This window comes from Engystomops pustulosus, chromosome 1, assembly GCF_040894005.1.
Source record: "Engystomops pustulosus chromosome 1, aEngPut4.maternal, whole genome shotgun sequence".
In the NCBI taxonomy this organism is placed as follows: Eukaryota; Metazoa; Chordata; class Amphibia; order Anura; family Leptodactylidae; genus Engystomops; species Engystomops pustulosus.
Genome location: NC_092411.1, coordinates 166,067,011 through 166,079,820, shown reverse-complemented (window position 1 = coordinate 166,079,820; position 12,810 = coordinate 166,067,011).

The following is a 12,810-nucleotide window of genomic DNA, read 5'->3' as shown; positions in this document are numbered from 1 at the left end:
TCTGTATACCCCAAATAGAAGTTCTTTTTTGTTGCTTAAGTGAATAGGAAGAAATCTGTGTAACATCCTTCTACTTTCTGTAGTGATTTCTGCTCCTATCCCAGAGTGTCTGTTTTTGTATCTGTATACCCCAAATAGCAGTTTTTTTTGCTGCTGAAGTGAATAGGAAGAAATCTGTGTAAAATACACATACTTTCTTTGGTGATTTCTGCTTCTATCCCAGGGTGTCAGTTTTGTTGGATCTGTATACCCCAAAAAGCAGTTCTTGTTTGTTGCTGAAGTGAATAGGAAGAATTCTGTGTAAAATCCAAATACTTTCTGGAGTAATTTCTGTTACTATCCTAAGTTGCCCGTTTTGGGGGATCTGTATATTCCAAATAGCAGTTCTTTTTTGTTGCTGAAGTGAATAGGAAGAAATCTGTGCAAAATCTACATACTTTCTGTAGTGACTTCTGCTCCATTCCCAAAGTGTCCATTTTGGGAAATCTGTATACCCCAAATAGCAGTTCTTTTTGTTGCTGAAGTGAATAGGAAGAAATTTGTGTAAAATCCACATACTTTCTGTAGTGCTGCTTGCTCTAATCCCAGGGTTTTCATTTTGGGTGATGTATATACCCCAAATAGCCATTCTTTTTGTTGCTGAAGTGAATAGGAATAATTCTGTGTAAAATCCACATTGTTTCTGCAGTGATTTCTGCTCCCACCCCAAGGTGTCCATTTTGAGGGATCTGTATACCTTATATAGCAGTTCTTTTTTGTCGCTGAAGTGAGTAGCAAGAAGTATAAATCCACATACTTACTTTAGTGATGCCTGCTCATATCCCAGGCTGTCCTTTTAGGTCCGTTTGGGGGATCTGTATTCCCGAAATAGCTGTCCTTTTTTGTTGCTGAAGTGAATAGGAAGAATTCTGTGTAAAATCCACATAGTTCCTGTAGTGATTTCTGCTCCAATCCCAGGGTGTCCATTTTGGGGGATCTGTATACCCCAAATAGTTCTTTTTTTTTTTGCTTTTTTGTTTAGTCTTAATTTTAGCTATCATCACTATTTGTTTGGTAAGGACTCTACTTAGAAAATCTAATAGTTCATCTGGGTGATCTGACAAACTTAGAAGTTCCTTGGTCAGCTGTGCATCAGGGCTCCCCAGGCCCCGGATATAGGTTTATCGCCTTTGTTGCCTATATGTGGGAGTAGATTGGCTGGCAAAGCTGGCGAGAAGTCGTTGGGTTTGGGGGCATATTGTCTTGCTACTAGAAGAGTCCCTTTAGTGATCTCATTGGTAAGACTTTGTCGTGCCATGGAGGTCGAATCCCAGGCCCATGCTAACCTGGGCAGTGAGAGCAGTGAGTGTTCTATGTCCGTCCCTAAGATGCCTTGTTGTTCAATTGTATCCACCTCCTGAGGTGGATTGCAATATAGAACTTTTTAGGTTCCGAGAGTCCTATTCCTCCCTCTCTTTGGGGTTGTGCCATCCTGTATGGGGACCATCTGCATCAGATATAAGAGTTTGGGCATTATGAATGTTTTCAATAGGTTCTTCCTTCCTAACCAAGACATGAAGGGTGCAACTAGGGTTTTTAGTTAAATAAAAAAAAATCAAGAGTATTCAGGTCCTATTAAATCAATACTTTATTAAGAAAAAAGACATAAAAATAGATATGAATAACACACATATTAAAAAACATCAGTGATGGTTCTCCAAAATAGACTATATTGCCATCTAGCCCAATTGAAACCCTGGGAATATATTGCAGAAAAAAGTGCAAAATATATAAATACTAATGGGTGAACATTACTCTTTCAACATAAAAATCATTATGGCACCATGGCCATGTTGAAATCGTGCTCAGTATACATCAACATATAGAGATTAGTTACCCATTCAAGAAAAACTCCTGGGTCCTGGGCTGTGGTGCCTCCTGAGTTAGCGACAAAAATGCGAAACGCGGGTTGGGGAGATATTGACCACAGCCCAGAACCCAGGAGTCTTTCTTGAATGGTTCAATCCCAGGGTGTCTGTTTTGGGGGATCTGTATACCCCAAATAGTTATTTTTTGTTGCTGAAGTGAATAGGAAGAAATCTGTGTAAAATCCACATCATTTCTGGAGTTAGGGTTTAGCAATACTGATGATGGATTATTGACCGATTGAAAGCAGACACTGAAAGATGAAAAGAATGGCCTCTTTTGGGGGGTTGCTACATGTATCCACGTTTAACAGAACAGGTTCTGTCGTAATCTGTGAAATCATCTGATGTCAGTGTAATCTTGATGTTATAGTGGAATCTTGGCCCTCAGTTCATTCCTTTCGAGATGGCACAGACGTTACCTTTTCAAGCTGTGTTCCTGATTCACTCATTTGGTGAAGTTGGCCTCTGTAAGGGCCCATGGAATTGAAGACTGAAGCGATTCTAAGAGCGGCAGCTGTCATGTGCATATCATACTAAAACAAAGCATTATTTGAAGACTGAACCACACTCCCTATGCATATTTGAGCATGGCACAACGTTCTACAACACCCAACAGGCTCTCTGCAGCTGAGAAATATCTGTGTAACGTGATTCATCATGATTGGATTCGGGTCGAATCGAATATTTTAGAAAAATTTGGAGAATCGCTTCAAACCGAATTTCAACAAATTCGCCCATCTCTAGCAGCAACCCTAAAAATTATTCTCTCCCCTAGCCAAATCAGACAATTAAAAATACATGCCAAAACCGAGAGCAAGCCCATTGTCAAAAAATGTGCCCAGCGACTTTGTCTCTGATGCCACAATATTAATCACAATGCAACATCTTTTCAATCAAACATAACAGACCTTTGATATCCATTATTCCATGACTTGTCAAACAAGCTATGTAATATACCTCTGGAATACCCATGTGGCCAACAATATGTTGGTCATTCCACACAGACACTACATGAACATCAATGGCCATAGACGTAATATTATGAATGGATCTCTCTCACATGGTCTATCAAAGCACTTCCTTATCAGACATCCAAAAAATTAAAAGCTTATTAAGATCATGCCCATCGATCGTATCCCAGATAATACACACAACAGATATGAAATATTATGCAGAGGGAAGTCTATTGGATTTTCCGACTGAATACATTGAAACCATATGGCCTGAATGAAATCTCAGAAACCATCATACACTAATTTGTAAAGTCCCTGATCTTTCCCACCCCAAATTTATAACACGATAAGAGGTAAGCCCCCTTCTGATACCCACTCTAAGCATCCGGCATCCACTAATTTGGTATATGTAATTTGGTATATGTGCGACATATTACATATATATCATATATCATTGATTGTCTCGTGTAATGTAAACCAGCTTTTATGATGCATTGTACAGACAGATGATCATGTCATGATTATAAAAACACACATACTACACAAATACATTTATTATCCAAACTATCCAGTAGGTCATGTTGACTGTCACTGGAGCCCCTGCGACCCCTGTCGCAGGCGCACCTGTATACCTCTGTGTGGGCCGCTGCGCTCCCTGCGCTACTCACCTCGCCTGGTTCCCAGGGCTCCTCCCTGCCACCTATGGCGTGCACGCGCCGGCTCTGTTAAATTAAGGCCCAGTGCATCGGTAATTGACGCTGGCCAGCTGACTTTCCTGATAAGTTCCCAGCCAGATCTTTGTGCCTCACAGCCAAAGCTGTGTTACCATATCTTTTGCATTTATAGTGATTTCCCATTGTGACCTTGATTCCGTTCCTGACTACACTCCTCTCTGCTGCCTGCCTTGACTTGTTGCTATGTCCCTGACTCTGATCTTGTGCTGCCCATCCTGACCTCCTGTCTGTCCCCAACTATGATTCTGGCTAACGTACCCCACCTTGGCTGCCACTGCGGACAAAGTGGCACCTGTGGACTGACCAGGTAGTACCACACCGCAGAAAGTCCAACCCGCTTTGCGGCAGGCTCTGGGGAAAAAGGGGACCACTTAGATTCCGGTCCCAAGTGTCAGCTTGCATCATCGCCCGCAATGGTCCAGTGGGTCCACTACCCCTGGAGCCTGATATTGACTTCTTCTTTTGGAGATTTTCCTGCTGTGAATAAGATGCATCAAACAGTTGGTGGTAATAAAAGAAACTTTTTCTTCTTCCAGTAGTTCTTCACGTTAAGAATATGCACTTCTTTTAACTGTTTATGATTCACCTATTGGAAACAAATTCTAATATCTTTGGTTAATTTCTTTGTTATCTAATTACCTCCATTATTACTTCACTTATATAATTAAGGCCCATGCTGTGCATGCTCAGTTACTTACAGCCGGGTCCTGCCAGGAAGGCAGAACCCGGCGGGTAGAGGAGCTGGAAGCCCCGGGTCACTCCTCGGAACCCGGGGCTGTGGCAGGAGCGATCGGATCCCCTGGTAAGCACACCGGGGGGGTCCGATCCACGCGGGACACGCTTAAACGCCGCGGTCATGCTTGATCCCGGGTGTTAGTGCCGGGTCTGGGCTGTAAGATCACAGCCCGACACCGGCACCAGCGAGACCCGGTGTCCCAAAATCTTCTTCTGACGCGCCGCCATAGAAAGGCGTACGCGTCAGAAGAAGTACCCTTAATGAACGCCGTAAAAAGCCGATAGGGCGGTCATTAAGGGGTTAAAGACCCCGCACAATCCTGCTTCATCTGCTCCTAAACTCCTCCCATATCTCTCCCCCTGTATTTTCATCACATATAGCTACTTCTAGGGTATAGGATATGCACAGCTGGAGCTAATTATCTACTCCAAGGACCATGTAGGATAGGGGGACCATCAGATTTAATTAACCCGTAGCAATCCCAATTGAATTGATTAATAATTGTTATATTTAAATCCCAGTTGGTAACAAGATTGTAACATACTATATGCCAAGTGAGTGTACAAGCATAGGACCTGATCTTAAAACAAGTGGAGGGATATCAGGGATATATCTATACTTCTGGGTCATCCATAATGCACACTATTTATAGTGTACATTATGCTTATTCCTTAAAGCAGTCATATGAACATTGATAGATCCTTGTATTTCATAATGCACACTATTCCCATTCATGCTCACATTTACAATTTTGATTTACAACTTGATGCAGGTAAAGGGCAAGGAATGCGGCTGCATTTACAATATGACTTCAATATTAGACAAATACTGGGGACTGAGGAATGTACAGGATCTAATGACATCCTAATACATGTTAAAGACTAATGGCCCAAGGAAGCTTTTCAAATGCATCTTAATACCCAAATTTATCATATGTAATAATAAAAATTCCTTTATTTATATTGCGCGCACACAGAGCTTGCCAAACCTGTCCCCAATAGGGCTCACAATCTAATCAACCTACCAGTATGTTTTTTGGAGTGTGTAAGGAAACCCACACAAACACGGAGAGAACATACAAACTCTTTGCAGATGTTGACCCTGGGACTTGAACCCAGGTCCCCAGCACTTCAAGGCTGTAATTGCTAACTGCTAAGCTACCATGCTGCCCATAACAATTTTTGGAAATCTTAATTTTTGGTCAAAACATCATTCCCTGGACTATGTATGTTCAAACTAAGTTAACAAATGTTCAGTCACCACACAAGAACACAGCAGAAAATACAGCACTAAATATTTGTCTTTTCTACAATTATTGCAGTTGTTACAATAAATGATTATACTTTTTGGCTTCACCTCATTGGTCATTTACACTCACCTGTAATGTATTCTCCCTGCAATCAGAGAGCCCTTATGTCAGAAATTGAAATGCCCCCCCCCCCATGACATGTTATACACACATCACATTTATTCAACATACATGTCAGACACACACACATCAGAAGCAAATTCTTAGCATCATTCACACCGGTCTAGCACACACATGGACATAGATACAACTATCATACAGTCCCTGCACAGCAGCACTTGCCTCAGACTTACTTATATCACAGCCACAACACACTCCTTGTTGTTGCTGGGAACAGCCCCCCATCTTTAAGTCTCTGTGTGACTGCACAGTCTACATGTCCATCCCTAGGTCAGGGAGTTCAATGGGAGACAGGCAGAACAAAGAGAACATTTAAACAACTTAGTGGACTGCTCTTTTTTTTCTTTTTTTTTTAAAGAAACAAATACAGCAACATTAACCCTTAAGTTGTCTTCTAATTATTCAGGCTCTAACTCATTATCATCATCTTTTTCTGAACTTGAACTACTGGAACTTTTGAATCTTTATCTACTACTGGGGGACTCTTGTATCCCTCGGCAGGTGGCAGTATCTCCCCTACTTGTGCTGAGTCCCTGTCACTACATATTTCCTTTGCTGCAATTAGTTTCTGGGCTTCCACATCTTTAGAGACACTAAGTGATTCTGTTTTCTCCCACCACTTTTTACACCACTTCTCTAACTCATTTCTATCATTAGGGTTTTTTCATCATTCTATCCTGACACATGACTAGTAGAGGTGGTGTCATGATTTTATATTATTAGAATACTCACATAAGTCCCTAATGTAGGTGCAACTCAAGGTCACATACACTCCAACAGAGCTGGTTGCAAATACTCTTCTAGGTACCAATCCTAATAATACGGCACCAATCAGTATTGTAATTAGTATTTGTTACCTCACTTGCTGTTCATATGGTAAAACTGCACAATTGAAATACAACACATTTTTGGCTATGAGCCATTTGCACTGGTACATGAACCAATTGCCTCTACAGTTACCGGGCTGCTTCCTAATCTGGTCCAAAGCCACATTAGGTCTGCAACCAGCAGGAAATCTCTCATTATTGAGCCTTTTGCACTATTAGACTAACCAGTTAACTGTGCCTCCAACCGTATCTTGGCTCACTTCCTAATTTGGTTGGAAGCCAATGGGTTTGAAACCAAAAGGGAAATTTTTGCTATGGGCCTATTACACTAGTAAATGAAGAGTTGATCTTGCCACTACAATTATCGGGCTCCTTCCTTACATGGTCCGAAGCCAGAACTAGGATCCTAGCCAGCAGTGATGCAAACCTGAACTGTCGCCCTTCTCATACATAAACCATAATACATAAATGTTACTCTTCCAGAGTGGTATTATGAAATTTACCCAAACTAACCCCTCCACTGTGTGGTGTAGACAGACTTTAGCAAAGCACGGTGTCTGCTTTCCTTAGAATTTGCACAGGCCTGCACTTCTGAGGTTTTCCAGATGGTCACACTGCCAGCAAGTAGAGTTCGAGTTGTTGAGATCAGGTCGGGGGTCACCAAAAATGTTGTAGAATACCACTCACAGAGAGTAAGATTTATTGAGTTGACAGGGAGCATTTCATAGCATCATAGTATATAAGGCTGGAGAAAGGCACAAGTCCATCAAGTCCAACCAAGAATCCAAGAATTAAATAAATGTTTTATCCCCATAACCCGTGATATTTTTTCTCTCCAGAAAGGCATCCAGGCCTCTCTTGAACATGTAAATAGAGTCCGCCATAACAACCTCCTGCGGCAGAGAGTTCGACAGTCTCACTGCTCTTACAGTAAAGAACCTTTGTCTATGTTGATGGTAAAATCGCCTCTCCTCTAGGTGCATCTAGGACATTGTCCTGGTCACATGTCTACGTATAAAAAGATCTTTGGAGAGTTCCTTGTACTGTCCATTCAGGTATTTGTACATTGTAATAAGGTCTCCCCTCAGTCGTCTTTTTTCTAAACTGAATAATCCCAAATTTTGTTTATGTCATTGTATTCTATTCCCCCCATTCCCCTAATAATCCTGGTTGCTCTCCTCTGCACTTGTCCCAGCTCTACTATATCCTTTTTATACACTGGTGCCCAAAACTGTACAAAATATTCCATGTGTGGTCTGACCAGGGATTTGTATAAGGGCAAAACTATGTCTTTATCATGAGAATCTATTCCTCTCTTGATACATCCCATAATTTTATTTGTTTTATCAGCAGCCGCCTGGCTCTGGTCACTAAAATTAAGTTTACCATCCACCAATATCCCCAAGTCCTTTTCAGCTCCAGTTTTACCAAGTAATTGACTGTTTAGAACATAATTATACTTTTTGTTTTCGTGGCTCAAACCTCATCAACCATTTCTCTGCCCAATCCTCAAGCTTCCACAAATCCCTCTGTAATGCTAATCTATCGACCTCAGTATTTATTACCTTAAGCGCCTTATCTTTCTCGCTTATTGCTTTCCTTATAAGACTAGTTAGCCACATTGTTTTTTTCTTGTTCCTCTTATGCTTTTTTCCCATAAGGTATGTGTTTCTCACAGGACTTTTTCGGAATATATGAGAAAAAGTCCCATTTTTTGGGGGGGCTTTTGTCTTTGAGAACATTATCCCAGTCTATGCCTAAGGTCTTCCCTTAGTTGCAGAAAATTTGCCCTCCTTAAGTTTAGAGTGTTGGTTGCCCCTTCCCTTACGCTCTTAGTAAAGCGTAATACAAAATCAACGATATTATGATCACTATTACCCAGGTTCCCCCCAACCTGTAGTTTTGATACCCTATCAGGTCTGTTGGTAAGGATAAGGTCCAGCAGTGCCCCCCCCCCCCTCCTCTTGTTGGCTCCAGGACTAGTTGCGACAGGTAATTGTCTTTTGTTGTAGACAAGAACCTGCTGCCTTTGAAGGACCTGCAGGTTTCTGCCCCCTGTCAATATCTGGGTAATTGAAGTCCCCCATGATAAGTACTTCACCATGCTTTGAAGCCGCATCCATTTCACTTATCAGCATTTCCTCTGCTGCCCCCATTATATTTGGAGCCTTATAACAAACCCCTAGTAAAATTGTATTAATCTTTTTTCCTCCTCTTATCTCCACCCATAGGGACTCCACATTTGCATTTGCGTTACTGATGTCATCTCGCAAGACAGGCTTGAGGCAAGAATTCACATATAAACAAACCCCTTCCCCTTTTTTATTTATATGATCCTTTCTAAAAAGACTGTAACCATCTATAGTAACAGCCCAGTCATAGCTACTGTCCAGCCATGTCTCGCTATATCATATTATACCCACTATATCATATATACCCACTATATCATATTTCATATTATACTATATCATATTTCAGCTCCAACATCAAGAGTTCCTCCATTTTGTTTGTGAGGCTTCTGGCATTTGTGTACATGCACTTTATATGGTTTTCCCTATCCCTAATCATTGTGTTCTTATTCCCCAATCTCATTCCAACCCCCCTTCCTCCCCCATGGACTATGACTCTTCCCAGCTCTCTAACTACACTGTCTATTTGCCCTGCACAAGTGTAGTTTCCCTCCCCCCAGGTCTCTAGTTTAAACACTCCTCCAGCCTTCAATCCATTCTTTCCCCCAAAACAGCTGCAACATCCTCATTGATGTGAAGCACATCCCTACTGTAGAGCCTGTAGCCGACAGAAAAGTCAGCCCAGTTCTCCATAAACCCAAAACCCTCCTTCCTACACCAACTTTTAAACCACTTATTTACGTCCCTGATCTCCCGCTGCCTTTCTGGTGTGGCATGTGGTACAGGTAGTATTTCGGAGAAAACTACCTTTGAGGTCCTTGCCCTGAGCTTATAGCCTAAATCCCTGAAATCATTTTTATGGACCTTCCACCTACCTCTTACTTTGTCATTAGTGCCAATGTGGACCTGTGCTCCCATTACCCTTCTTACTGGAGCAGGCAGTCCTCTGGTTACTAGAGGCCACGTCTTGCTGCAGCACTGCTACCCCAGAGCTGACATCCCCCTCATCTGCCAGCCTGGCAAACTTATTGGGGTGCACCAGATCAGGACTAGACTCCCTATAACTCTTCCCTCTACCCCGCCTTCTACATGTCACCCAACTAGCTGCCCCCTCACTCTGCACATCCATACTTCCCTTCCCACACCCATCTTCCCCAGAGAGTTTGTGCTCCAGGAGCAGCAAACTTCGCTCCATATTGTCAATTGCCCGCAGCCTTGAAGCTTGCTCATTTAGATCCAGAATCTGGGCTTCCAGATGAGCAATTTTCACACAACCCACACAGCAGTAGTCCCCCTCAAACAGCTGTTCAAGTAAAGCATACATGTCACAGGATGTACACTGTGTAGCAATGCCACTTATGGAGTCCATTGTTCTAATGGGGATTACAAGAGAAATACGGAAGAAAAGAAAAATTCACAGTAAAAGTAACACAAAATATAGAAGTTACCTGCTAAAGTCCCTTAAACTTAAGTCCCTTAAAGTAAAGTCCCACTTTGGACACTGCACACACTTTGGATCAATGCACACTCGCCACCAAGCTCGCACACTCGCTTTTCTGATGCTTTTTAAAAGGTTATGTGCCACAAAAATCTTATAAATGTGCCACACACCTTATATACATGAATAATCAGGGCTTTACATACATGTCCAATCCTGATTGGATTAAACTTATTCTATACCCTATTGGTTACATTAGTCGATGGACAGTGCATGGTCAGGTAGTGATCTTCAAGTGACTATCATATAGCCAACATCTGGCAAGCATCAGCAAAAATCTTTTGCTGTCCATAGTAATTATTGGTCACTCATGAGAGCGAGTGCCACCCCCTAACTTTGGAATGTGAACACAAGAAATGTAGTATCTGGTATAAAGTGTGGCTTTAAAATTATCTATATATTTTAATTTCTATTTCACTGCGGCTACTCCGGCAGAGGTAAGTTAAAGTTTTTTTTTCTTCTACAGCCACAGTTCAGGGGGGGGGGGCAGTTTTATATGAATTATAAAGAGGGCACAGTTTATAAATTATAAAAAGGGAGGGGCACATTATATAAATTATGAGAAGGGGGGCACAGTGTTTAAACAATGAGAAAGGAGGGAGTACAGTGTATAAACAATGACAATGGAGGGGGCACAGTGTATAAAGTATAAGAAGGGAGGAGGCACAGTATATAAACTATAACAAGGGAGGGAGGCACAGCACAGTGTATAAAGTATAAGAATGGAGGAGGCACAGTCTATAAAGTTTAACCCTTTCCCAACGTGCGCTGTAATAGTACGGCGCTCGTTAGGTGCAGGTACTTGGAGATGGCTCACGGGCTGAGCCATCTTCATAGCCGGTAAGTCTTTGCCGCATATTGCAGCTGCAATCGGTACTAGTACCGATTTAAAGAAAAAAATAATTATAATAAGAAAACCTAAAAATTCTAATCATCCCCCTTTCCCTGGAACTAATAAGGCTATAAATAAACAGTAAAAATCATAAACACACTAGGTATCGTCACATCCGAAAATGCTGATGTATAACAATATAATAATGTTTTTTCCCTGCGTTTACCCCTTTAAAAGAAAATAGCACTTTTTGCCATTTTGAAAAATATTAGAAATTCAATAAAAAGTGATCAAAAGGTTGTACAGTCCTACAAATGCTGGAGTATACCTGGGAAAGGGAGTGGGTTCGCACAGAGCTATGTATGCGCCCTCTTCCGTGTAGTGGGATAGATTGACAAAAGACAAAAAAGGAATATGAGCGCTGTCCTAGTGCATTCTTTCTTTATAGTTGGACTCTCATCTGATATAATTGGTCAAGAAGCATGTATAATCAATCTTTCGAGAATCCTGGCAGCTCTTCCACAAGCAGGTCCCGTCTTCTGTGTTCCAGGGTCACCGGTGGACGGTATCCAAGATGAAGGAAATTACTGCTGGTATTCCAAGCTTGTTGGTTATAGCGCCCAAAAAAGGATATCTCAGAGTTCCGATCTTAAAATTAATCTTGTGCTTTATTTCATAAAAATGAATAAAACATGAATAAAAATCGTGACGCGGTTCGGTTCTGTACTAGATCCTTCTTTAGGCAAAAAACATACATCTTACATTGTGTTGTTCAGTATAAATACATGTACACCCTTTTTTATTTTTTGACGCGTTTCGGTTCTGTACTAGAACCTTCTTCAGGCAAAAAAACATACATCTTACTTTGTGTTGTTCAGTATAAATACATGTACACCGGAAATATAGTCTCCGGTACTCAGGAATCACATCCGGTTCAAACGGTTACCGGATTAGGGAGATGTATATTCAATACAATGTAAGGATACATATAAAAACAAGTACAAAGGATTAATAGCAAATGAAAAGGACAAAGAAGGACCAATTAATCAGACTACTATAAGAAAATACTATGTCTTTAAATTTCTCCGTGATTCAAGGGTTCACCGGAGTTCAGTAGAATCTTTAGTTCAGAACACATCTTTAAAAGATAAGCATATTAGTTCCAAGACAATGGGGGATATTTATCACGAGCGCCAGCGTATGATCGCCCCGCCGCTGCAGATTCGCAGCCCGATACATGATGAGGCTTCTGACTCTTCATGTATCGGGCTGCCAGTTGCGCAGCGTTTATCCTACGCCAGGCAAGGCCTGGCGTAGAAAAAAACGCAACCGGCGACTTTTCATTCGTGAAAAGTCGCCGGTTGCGGTTTTTTATACGCCAGGCCTTGCCTGGCGTAGGATAAACGCTGCGAGCTGGCAGCCCGATACATGAAGAGTATCAGCAGCAGCGGCGAGTGCGCAGGCGCGGGGACAGTAACGCCCCGCGCCGGCCCACTCCCGTTCGGCCGCGCCCCCCCTTCACGCCCCTATCATTTGCGATTATTTCAGGGCCTCTGCGCCACTGGCGGTGCGCAGAGGTCCTGATAAATATCCCCCAATGTGCCTAAAACGGAATCCATACTAGATGTTGAATATGATGGCTCGTGGTGGATTTTAAGTATGCGCATTACACACCGCTTGTATACCTGAATCTCTCTTTTGCCGGTACTGCTGTCAATCAGAAGGTATCGCTACGGAAGCCTGAGCAGCTGTCACTCAGATGGTA